This window comes from Lissotriton vulgaris, chromosome 3_1 (genome assembly GCF_964263255.1).
Source record: "Lissotriton vulgaris chromosome 3_1, aLisVul1.2, whole genome shotgun sequence".
Classification (NCBI taxonomy): domain Eukaryota; kingdom Metazoa; phylum Chordata; class Amphibia; order Caudata; family Salamandridae; genus Lissotriton; species Lissotriton vulgaris.
In genome coordinates, this window is record NC_141689.1 from 1,433,566,318 (window position 1) to 1,433,578,563 (window position 12,246).

Genomic DNA, 12,246 nt, shown 5'->3' on the forward strand with positions numbered 1-12,246 from the left:
CCAGCAAGAGGACTGGTTTAGAGCTTTGGTGTCCACACGTGGAATTAATTAAACGGGTGCTTTTAAGCAAAGAAGGGGAGGGATAAGGGGAGGTTTTAGCATTCATGTTCAGCTAGTACAAGAAGCAGGTTCGAGCGTCTCTGTGCGCCGGGATTGAAAGGACGAATTTAATGAATTTTGTAAGAGAACAAATCTGTTAGCAGACCATGGTGAGTGTATACGAGTGAGAGGAGCTTTCAATTATGATAAAGCTTCACCGTTTATGCAGTAAAGTAAGCCGTTTTCAAATAATTGGGAGACTAGGTGTTGGGACACATTTGCATGACGAAGTTCAAGTTCAAGTTCGGAAATTTGTATAGCCCACTACTCACCCAGAGGGTCTCAAGGGGCTTGTGGGAGGGAGGGGTACATTACTTATCGAATATCCAAGTTTGAAGTTGCTTTCTGAAGGAGAGGTGGTTCTGTGTAAGGCGGAGGTGGGTGGGGAGAGAATTCCAGGTTTTGGCCGCTAAGTAGGAGAAGGATCTTCCCCCCATGGTGGATCTATGGATGCGTGGAATTGCGGCGAGGGCTTGATTGGACGATCGTAGTTGGCGGGTGGGGGTGTGGAAGGACAGGCGCGTGTTGAGGCATTCGGGTCCTAGGTCGTAGAGGGCTTTGTGTGCGTGGGTGAGGAGTCGGAACGTTATCCTCTTGTTGACGGGGAGCCAGTGGAGGTCTTTCAGGTGACCGGAAATGTGAGCTTGGTGAGGGATGTCTAGTATGAGTCTTGCTGAGGCGTTTTGGATGCGTTGGAGTTTTTTCTGTAGTTTGGCTGTGGTTCCGGCATAAAGGGTGTTTCCGTAGTCCAGTCGGCTTGTGACCAGTGGAATTTAACATATGCTCTGGGTATGTGGTAAATGAATGTATAATATGCTTTAGTAAATGAAATTTAACGACGGACGAGTCCCGGGATGCTACCGTGCCACCCCGAGACGCTCCCACGGACCCTTCTGCTGTACCGCTTGCAAGTTCACCTGCATCCGGACCTGCCTCGCACCAGCACCCGCCAAGACGAACACCAGCAGCAACCACCTCAAGTGCATCCTGCTCAACACCCGCTCAGTCCACAGACACGCCATCGAACTCTGGAACCTCATCGACACCACTGCTCCTGACGTTGCCTTCCTCACGGAGACCTGGATGAACGCCTCCTCAGCACCCGACATCGCCATCGCCATCCCAGAGGGCTACAAGATCACCCGGAGGGACCGCACCGCCAACCAGATAGGAGGAGGCATCGCCATCATCCACAGGGACACCATCCGCATCACGACCTACACCGACGACATCCTGACTACCGCCGAACACCTACACTTCCAGATCCACACCAACCCGAAGACCACCCTCAGAGGCACCCTGATCTACCGACCCCCGGGACCACGCACCCAATTCAGCGAGGACATCGCCGACTTCGTCAGCCCGGATGCCCTCCCCTCCGCTGACTACATCCTCCTGGGGGACCTCAACTTCCACCTGGAGAACAACAACGACCGCAACACCACCACCCTGCTCGACAACCTCGCCAACCTCGGACTCAAGCAACTGGTGACCACCCCCACCCACCTCGCCGGACACACACTCGACGCCGTCTTCTCATCCAGCAAAGACATCGCCTTCAGCCACGCCACAGGACTCCACTGGACGGACCACAGCTGCGTCCACTTCACCTTCAGAAGAACTACGACCCACCACCACCAGCAACAGGTCACCCGCAGAAGCTGGAGCAAGATCACAGCCGACCAGCTCGCCGCTTCCCTGAGCCAGCACCCTCCCGCCAGCTCAGCGAACCCCAGCCAGGCCGCCGACAACCTCACGAAGTGGATCAGCAACTGCGCGGACGAACTCGCCCCACTGAGGACCCCGCCCAGCAGACCCGGCAGCAAGAAGGCCCCGTGGTTCACCGACAAACTCAAGAGCTCCAAGAAGAACTGCCGAGCCCTCGAGAAAGCCTGGAGAAGGGAGCCAACACCGGACAACATGTCCACCCTCAAGCTTGCCACCCGGAAGCATCACCAACTGATCCGCGACACCAAGAAAACTGCATTCAAGGACCGGTTGGATAACAACGCACACAACAGCAAGGAACTCTTCAACATCGTGAAGGAGCTCTCCAACCCCAACGCCGGAAACAACGACATCACCCCATCGCAAGAACTCTGCAACTCCCTCGCCTCCTACTTCCACAACAAGATCGCGGACATACACAACAGCTTCAACACCCAACCGACGAACGCCACGTTCAACTCGACCGAACCACCGCCCCCCACCACCACCCTCCGCGCCTGGACTCCGATCTGCACCGAAGAAACCGTCCGCATGATGAACTCCATCCACTCCGGATCTCCGACCGACCCCTGCCCTCACCACGTCTTCAACAAGGCCGACGCCGTCATCGCACCCCACCTGCGGGACATCATCAACACCTCCTTCACCACCGCCACCTTCCCTGAGAGCTGGAAGCATGCCGAACTCAGTGCTCTACTCAAGAAACCAACAGCGGACCCCACCGAACTCAGGAATTACCGCCCCATCTCGCTGCTCCTGTTCCCAGCCAAAGTCTTCGAGAAGACCGTCAACAAGCAGCTGGCCGCCTTCCTCGAGACGAACGGATCCCTCGACCCCTCACAGTCTGGCTTCCGAGCCAACCACAGCACCGAGACCGCCCTCATCGCTGCCACCGATGACATCCGAACCCTGATGGACAACGGAGAAACAGCGGCCCTCATCCTACTAGACCTCTCCGCGGCCTTCGACACCGTCTGCCACCACACCCTAGTGCAGCGCCTCAGCAACGTCGGAATCCAGGAGAAGGCGCTGGAATGGATCATCTCCTTCCTCGACGGAAGAACACAGAGAGTCCGTCTACCACCGTACAAGTCAGAGGCCACCGAAGTCATCTGCGGCGTCCCTCAAGGATCCTCGCTGAGCCCAACCCTCTTCAACGTCTACATGAGCCCCCTCGCGGCCATCGCACGCCAACACAACCTCAACATCATCTCCTACGCCGACGATACCCAGCTGATCCTCTCCCTGACCAACAACCCCGCCGCCGCCAGAGCCAACCTTCACGAAGGAATGAAAGAGGTAGCCGAGTGGATGTCGACCAGCCGCCTGAAGCTGAACTCGGACAAGACGGAAGTCCTCATCCTGGGATCCTCGCCCTCCGCCTGGGACGACTCCTGGTGGCCCCCCGCCCTGGGCACCGCACCCAAACCGACAGACCACGCACGCAACCTGGGCTTCATCCTGGACTCCTCCCTCTCCATGACCAAGCAAGTCAACGCCGTCTCCTCGTCATGCTTCAACACCCTGCGCATGCTACGGAAGATCTTCCGGTGGATCCCCACCGAGACCAGGAAGACTGTCACCCAGGCACTCGTCACCAGCCGACTGGACTACGGCAACGCCCTCTACGCCGGAACCACCGCCAAGCTCCAGAAGAGACTCCAACGGATCCAGAACGCCTCAGCCAGACTCATCCTCGACATTCCACGACACAGCCACATCTCCGGACACCTAAGAGACCTGCACTGGCTCCCGGTCAACAAGAGAATCACCTTCCGTCTCCTCACCCACGCACACAAAGCTCTTCACGACCAAGGCCCGAGCTACCTCAACAACCGCACCAACTTCTACGCTCCCAAACGACACCTCCGATCAGCCAGTCACGCCCTCGCCGCCGTCCCCCGCATCCGAAGAACGACAACAGGAGGAAGGTCCTTCTCCTACCTGGCCGCCAAGACCTGGAACTCCCTCCCTCCCGACCTGCGCCTGACCCAAGACCACCTCGCCTTCAGGAAGAAGCTCAAGACCTGGCTGTTCGGGTAGCAGCAGCACCCCCCCCCCCCTAGCGCCATGAGACCCTCCGGGTAAGTAGAGCGCTCTATAAATGCCTATGATTGATTGATTGATTGAAATTGCAGTCCAGATACGATGAATTTCGTTTTTTATGATTTGGGGAATGTTTCTCATTGAACAAATGTTGTATTAGATAAAGGTAGTAAGCTAAATTATAAAATATGTACTTCTATTTTTAGATGCCCCTAACGAAGGGAAATGTATTTCCCGAAATGCATTGGGTGATTGGATTAAAATCATGGCGTGTGAAACCCTCTCTATACTCCTTTGTCTCTGTGAACTTTGATGACAAGCGTTATTTGGATAAAATGGATTGAACTAAAGTTAAGAGTAAAATGGATTACAAGTATGGTGAAATAAAGGAGGAAACAGTTGAGAATAAATAAATGAATTTGATTCATTGGATTCAAATTGTGTTGGGGCTGTGCAGCCTGATGGAACTGAAATGGGTTCCTTTTTGGGTTGTGTTCGCGCTCACACACATACTCATCCAATTACAAGCCTGTGCTTAATACAAAAGCAATGTATGCACCTTATATGCACACGTTTTCTTTCTGACACTAGTTACTCTCCACAAATGTGAATCGCAACACTTTCAATGCCTTCCTAAAGACCTGAGACCGTATTATACACTGTGCCCTAGAAGTGCTTCAGACGTGTGCACCCGCTTTGTGTGTCCCCTGAGCACAATGCTATTACAGAAGGGACAGCTTATGCATCCCCTTATGTAATACTGATAGTGCTGGTGCACTTGTAGTGACAGCGCTATAATGAGAGGGTGCATTCTCATTTTCACAGGGGGCATGGCCCTATGGAAATGAGGGAAGCACTTTGCCTCTATGCCCGTTCTCTATTATTAACACGAGTGCAGAGGCAAACATGACTTTAGGCAGTGCACTCCTAAAGTTTGCAATCTGGGAGGAAAAAAAGAGGGTCCCACGGATGCCCCATATTTCCCCCTGCGTGTGGGTGCAGTCACTCACTGCACCCGCCATCAGATTTTCTTCGACCAAGGCTTGTGATGTGAGAAATGACAAGAATCACCAAACTCCTAAATCAGCCACACACCACTAGCATAGTCTGCTGTAGAGATCAGAGCTTCATTTGTAAAAAGACATAAGTGCAAGGGCACAAAGGTTTCCTTCGCAGCCTTCCACCAGCGCTGTCAAATACTATGGTTATCTAATGCGAAGTGTGCATCATATTGATTCCTCTTTCTTCCACCACCCTACACTTCCTCCTTGTCTCCTGCTGGTTCTTTTTCATCCTTGCCTTTTCCCTATATCACTTTTATCCTAGCTGTCTCCATCACCCTTACCCCCTTTTCTCCTTCACACTCTTTTACTTTGGGGGAAAGTCTGATGATGAAAAATAACTCTTATGCCCATACTACAGAAAGTGCCCCAGGGGGATACAGTAGGCATGTGCACCTGTACTGTACCCTCCGCGTGTACTTTGGTATGACAGAAGGGGCAGCAGGTGCTTGCACGCCTCTTTTGTAATAGGGATCCCACTAGGCATGTATAACACTGACCCTTTTGGGCATTCCGTCATTTGCATGGGGGCTCTGCCCCATGCATCTGCAGGAAATACATTGCCCCTGCCGAAATAAAGATGCGGGCACATAGACAAAGAGACCATCATGAGGGGCACTGACTCCCACGCCTGAAGTGAGGGCAGTGAATCCATGGAGCCCCAGACACACCCAGTAGCTAAGAGCAGTCACTCATTGCACCCGCCTGCAGGAGGATCTCTATTCCCTCCTTGTAAAACCGGCCACATGCACTGTGAAATATGGAGCGGCTGCTTCAAATAGCCTCACTGTCCTTCACAAGTGCGCCCACCCCCACCCCCTGGACAGACATGAAATCACATCTTCGATGGTACTTAGCGCATTATCTGTTATAGGACTCACTGTCCTGTTTGCTCCTACCACATCCCAGCACACAGTAGCACAAAGAGAGGCACTGTGCGCTTAACATTTTGAGGCCCCTGGTTCCCAGAGAGGCATGCTTGTTCCCTCCTCCAACAGCACATGGCACAAATTAAGCACTGAGAGAATGTTGTTGAGTTCTGCAACACACAACACGGTTCCTGTCACTTTGGTCATTATTACTTGATTAATGTTCATAGACATAATTGCTTCGAAAGGCGCCTACAGTTCTCTGATTGTGTATCTTATCCACGAGTAGGCGCATTTATCCACGGGCCTAGAATGTTGTTGCGCTTCCAGACAGGATATGAGTAAGAAGGCGCATTTGGCTGATTACAGAAGGATAATGTGCTCCTTCTGCCTGAGATGTAATCAAAAAACTAATCTACAAATGGTAAGAAATGAAGAACAGTTAGACAATCCAGGGCACTTTGATCTGAACGTAAGGTGCATTTTTTGCAGCTGCCTCAGGTCTCAGTCTCCTGTTTCTTTTCATTTAGACAGAGGGACACAGGTGCTTTGCAAAGGACCAGTGGACAATGATTCGAGGAAAATGTGCATTTCTTTGATTTTTAAAAAATCTTATCTGTACAAGGTTGTGGAGCAAACAAATGTGAAAAAGAAAGCAAAAGATGGAAAGATAAACACGCTTACTACACAGATCATTAGCTTTCATCGTTCGTTCATCGTTCAGAAAGCTTTATTCGGTTTGTATAATACAACCATAAAAGCGACAAAAAACAAAAAAGAAAAAAAAGCATACAATTACATTTGATCTTAAAGATACAAAATTGTTATTTACCCTACTGGTGGCATATTTATCTAAGAGTTATTACCAGGCAATGAATAGCACTCGAATGGGAGAACATTATTAATAAATATTTTTAAAAAGTACGAATTACAACTTTCTCATATAAGCTAAGAAAGCAGATAAAAGAAACTATTTCATTAAAGTGCATTGTGCTAAAACAGCATCCTAGCTAAAAAACATTTTTTTAAATCAAATTTTTACTAAAGTGACATATGCATAGAGAGAACTTAAGTTTTTAACAGCACAGAGTGTAATGTGCATATTCATATTCCCATACAAAGTGACATGTGCAAAAAGTACAAGTGCAGGTAAAAGCTGATATTCGCTGTAATATTAGGGTCAATACTCGGCTATATACCCCAGCTATATACACAAGAATGTAAACTAGCATATACTTGTCCCAGAATACCGATTACAAATTGTTATAATACTATCGATTTCCTGGCTGCTCTGCATTTCAATATAAACAGTGCAACCCGAAAGCAGGTGTCTGTATTCTCAAGGGCACATAGTAAATTCATTGCGTCCACTGTTTTACGTACATGATATTTTAAAAAGATAGGCTTCAAATAAAATTTCCTAATAAATGAATAAAATTTGCAGAATAATAAAAAATGGCAACAACTCTGGTTGGAAATATTGTCACAAGGACATTTCATCGGGGACCTTTCTCCTATTTCTGGAAAGGATACTAAATGATGGACAATCCCCAACCTCAGGCGTATCGGGACAAAACGGTGGGAAGGTCTTGACACATCCGTCAAGTATGCCTGAAACCCATTTTTGAGTCCGAGTTGTCTATAAAATGTAAAAAAAATGTGGGTCCTGATTAATTTTAGTCGCTCTTCCCTTTTGTGTATTAAGAACAAGTCTTTAATTTCTTTCTTTGTAAAGGGGATTGCGTATTCTGACTCCTTTAGAATGTTAAAATCAAACAAAGTACTACACCAGTAAATAATATAGCTCAACCAAGGGATGCGAGAACAGTAATCTAATTTAAGACAGCCTCTAATTATTCTTTGTGTAAACTCGGTCTCGCTCTTATCCCAAATTGAACGCTATAATAGCAATGGGCGTAGAGCTGCTAAATCCGATATATAATTGAGGCCGGTTTCTTGGTGGATGAGATAGGTTGAGGCCAACGCTGGGGCACTCAGAAGCCGTTTTAGGAAACAGTTCTCGTTTTCTTGAACTTCGACTGTGGAGGAGTGACCCCATACTGAGTCCAGCTCCATACAGGGCTGAGGAAACACATCTGGCGTTACAGATGGTCACCATATCTTTTATCTTCCGGTCCCCTAGTTTACTTGCAAAATGAAAAATCCCATTTGTGTTCCTTATCATTTTAAGTTTGATATTTTCTTGCTCGCCTGCCCATTTACCATTATGTTCAAAGGTGATGCCTAAATAGCAAAAGGTTTTAACGGCTTGTATTTTTAAACCATCAAGAAAGAAAGGCCTTAATTCTTCTTTGTCTTCCCGCAAGCCATGGTATAGGTCTTTGACCTGTTAATTAAAAGTTTCCTAGCCTTTATAAAATGTGCAAATTCATCAATAAGCCGCTGAAGGCCTAAAGGGGTGCGGGAAATTAAAACAGCATCATCTGCATATAGCAGAACAGACACCACTGTACCATCAATTATTGGGGCATCTGCTGGGGTGTTATTTATTATTGTGGCTATTTGATTAATAAAAAGAGAAAATAAAAGGGGGGCCAATACGCAGCCCTGCTTATACCTCTTTTTACTGGGAAAAAAGGAGTTTGTTCACCTGTAGGCCCATATCTTACACTACATGTTAGCCTCTCATACACTCTTGCCAGAAAAAATACTATCTCCTCCGGGGCAACAGATTCGAGCAAGACTTTCCACAAAAAGGAATGGTCCACTAAATTGAACGCGCTACTCAGGTCAGCAAAGCACATAAACAAGTTACCCTCTTTGACTACAGTGTATTTGCTGATGAGAAGATCTAAATTAACGCATTGTTCGATTGTTCCCAGACCCTTAGGGAATCCATATTGAACTGGTGTTAAAGCCCCATTATCTGTGGCCCAAGTTTCCAGTCTTTTTAAAAGTACCCTGCTCATCACTTTTATGGAGGAGTCCAGCAATGAGATTGGCTGATAGTTACAGGCCTCCGAATATGACCCCTTTTTAAAAAGTGGAACAACAAGTGACTGGGCCCATGTAACAGGGAAATTACCCAGTGCTGCAATATTAAAGATTGTTGTCAGAATCGGGGCCCATAGATCCATCAAGTCCTTGTACAGGTCTATCGGGACACCGTCCGGGCCCGGTGCTTTTCCCCCATTACTGTTTATTAACCCTTCCCCCACCTCTTCATCAACAATTAATAGCGGTAATCTAGGCCATGTAAAATCATTATCTGAAGGTAAAATTAAAACCAACCTATCTGGATAAAAAATGCTAGAAAAATGTTGAATCCATTCAGTGCAATTTACGTGAGATGTCAGTTCGGGAGTACAGTTATCCTTTACAAATGGACTGTTAACAGTATCCCAAAAAGGTTTGCTGTTTTTGGTGTCAGCAGCCATGCTTAGTTTGTCCCAGGCATCTTGCCGCAGTTTTTTTTTATGCGTCAGCAAGGTTTGCTTATGAACCTTTCTGAGCTCCTGGATAATCAGTTGGTTACGAGGCTTAGACCCTAGCGCTATTTTAAGTTGGTGTAATGCCTGAGTGCACTTTGGGTTAAACCACCTCGAGCCACCCTGTTTATTCGCTCTAGGGATTTTAGTTAACAATTTTTTGATTATGTTGTTTATTTCGGAAAAAGTTGTTAATAAAGTTTCAGGTACAACGTCCTCTTTAAGGCAGTAGTTAATGGCATCCCTACATCTGGTGACCACCTCTTTTTGAATCGTCGAGGGATCTACACCATCCCACTTTATTCTCACCCCGTTGGGCCGGACAGGGATAATATCTACAAGTCAGTCTCCAGTATTAGGTATTTTTCTACCCCAATCTAATAATACTATAGAGATGCTATTATGGTCGCTAACCGCCTGCTCCGCTATCCAAAGATCTTTAAAATAACTATTTCCTCTAATTACAATGTGGTCTTTATTACTGTTCCCGTTCCTCCCAGTATATGTTGGGCATTTGATATGTCCTTTCTTCATTGAACAATCTAACAGCTCAATATCACATTTTGCCATAAGTGTGTTCAATGCCATGCCATAATCACAATGTGGGAAGTGTATAATATGATCATCATTTACTGTGGTGGTACTATGGGTCTTCATGAAACCACATGAATTAGTGAATGTCGCTGGGCAAACCCGAATGTTAAAATCACCCGTCCATAAGATAACCACAAGTTTCCTGGAAAGGTTCAATACTCTATTTAACTACTTCTCTAGTGGTACTAATGGTGATTCTCTTTCCTTATTGAAAATGTTATTATAATAATTTATTAAAACCAGGTCCCTACCCTTCACAAACGTTAGTCTCAGGATTTGGCTGTAGTTACCGATTGGTGTATAACTTATCACTTTACACCCGTTTAACTTGGTCGATATAAGTAACAACAGCCCCCCTTTAGCTCTTCCTGTTTGAGAGGGTACGGCATTAAGACAGTAAGGTGTATCCTTCCACAACAACCTCTTCGGTACACCATGTCTCTTGTAGGCAGACAAAGTCACTACCATGGGTAATAAACTCCTGCCAGAATTGGGTTTCTAACTTTTTCTTCAGTCCTGCAATATTCCAGGTGGTTAACGTGTACCCTTCCTGTTCTACGCTTTCCGTGCCCTGGATCACTTCTAAATTTGGATCAGAGTTTGGATTTGCGGTTGTATTTGTGGAAGCACCCACCTTTACCAAAGACTCAGCAGGAACAACCAAAACTGACTTACAGGTCAGACTGCTCTCACTAATTCCAGCAGCTATGTACCCCGTGTTATTACCTATTTTTGGATTTTGTCTGTTTCTATTGCCACAACCCTTATCAAATGTGTGCATCTCGTCTGCCTCAAACCCAGGTAGTGCCTTTTCCATAATTGTATGTCAATCATTTTCCTCCATCCTGGATAAACATTCATATCTGTTGAACAGCGGGATGCAGGGTTGCGATGGGTATACTACTCGTGGGAAGGGCACACAGTTTATGGCATTGGGGCCCAAAAATCTATGTTCGGATACTGGATGATTATTCCGTAAGTGTCTGTAAAAGTACCCCAAAGGCAATAATGTCATGTTAAATTCTCTGCGTGACGGTGGGGGGCGTTAAGTAAAGTTGCATGCTCCCAGTTCGGTGACCTAACATTTATTATCACGCAATCCCTGTCAAAGGTTTTCGGCGCTGGGCCTATCCATTCCACTCTTTGGGTAAGTAATATCTGTTCCATGCCCGTGTTGGGGTAACTGCAATCGTTATTCATCCAGTGGAGGATTTTGTTCTTAAGGGTTTCTGTTGATTCCGTTTGTCCTTCCTGCAGTTTGGGTACATTGCAAAGAACCGTGACATAGGAACTACTTTCAGGTGGTAAATTCATTACCAATGGTATATCACGGCGCTTTGAATTTCCCAAGGGACATGTAGCCTTCGACAGTTCGGACCCAGTCCTCCCTGGAACCCCATCCCCTTTTTGGGTACTTACCCTGTTCTCTTTGGGTAGAACAGGCTGTTTCCCTTGTGTAGTGCCCTTTCTATTACTCTGAGCTCTATCCTTCGTGTTAGAATTGCCATTTGCGGGTACTATAATTTTATTTTAGTTGCAACATTGGAAACACTCTGATGTGTTGTTTCTACCCTTTCTTTTGCCTTTGTGTCGTCTTTCTTTTGGGTGGGCTTGGGTAATGCCCTTTGGAGGTTGATGCTTGCAGTGATGAACATGATGTGACACCATATCTACGGCATCCTACAAGTTTCACTACTTGCTCTTCTAAGGAGCACATCCTTGTTTCAATATTTACTATCTTTGAGCAAATGGGACCCAATAGTGTGGAGATCAAAGTCTCCATTCTCACCCAAAAGCCTGAGCTACCCACCTCAATGTTAGCCTCGGGGGGTGGGGCATCAGTATCGTGTGTGTTTATCGCTGGTAGTATGTTTTAATTTTCTCTTTGCTTTCTGTCCCCTTGTTCGAGCTGGTGGACTATCAGTAATTACCCTGTCCAAGTTAGGTGATTCAGTATTTGGATCGGCATCTAGACCTTCTAGACCTTCTGCTACTATAGAGTCGTCAATAACCAGGGAAGCAAGGTCTTTACTTATACTCTGTGACTTCATGTTGGGGGTAGATGAAAGCCTACCACCCATGCAGGAATGCTCTGTTGGGCTATTCCCATGGTTCTCTGCTCCGGGAAGCCCTGCGTATGAAGCCGCGAGCAGTGAGTCAAGGGAGTTGGCCAAAACTTGTGGTGAATTAGTTGGTTGCAGAAATGTGGGTATACTGGGGGGGAGCGGGAGACGTCTCTCGGTATTCTCTATGGCCGTAGCCACGACCCCTATTGTCTTTTGCAGCATCTTGTCAATGGCAGTTAGACTAGGAAGGGGGGTAGCACTAGATATAGTTGGTTTCTGTCTGATCTGCGATCCTGACACAGCAGGTGTTTTCTTCCCCATATTACTAACAGCA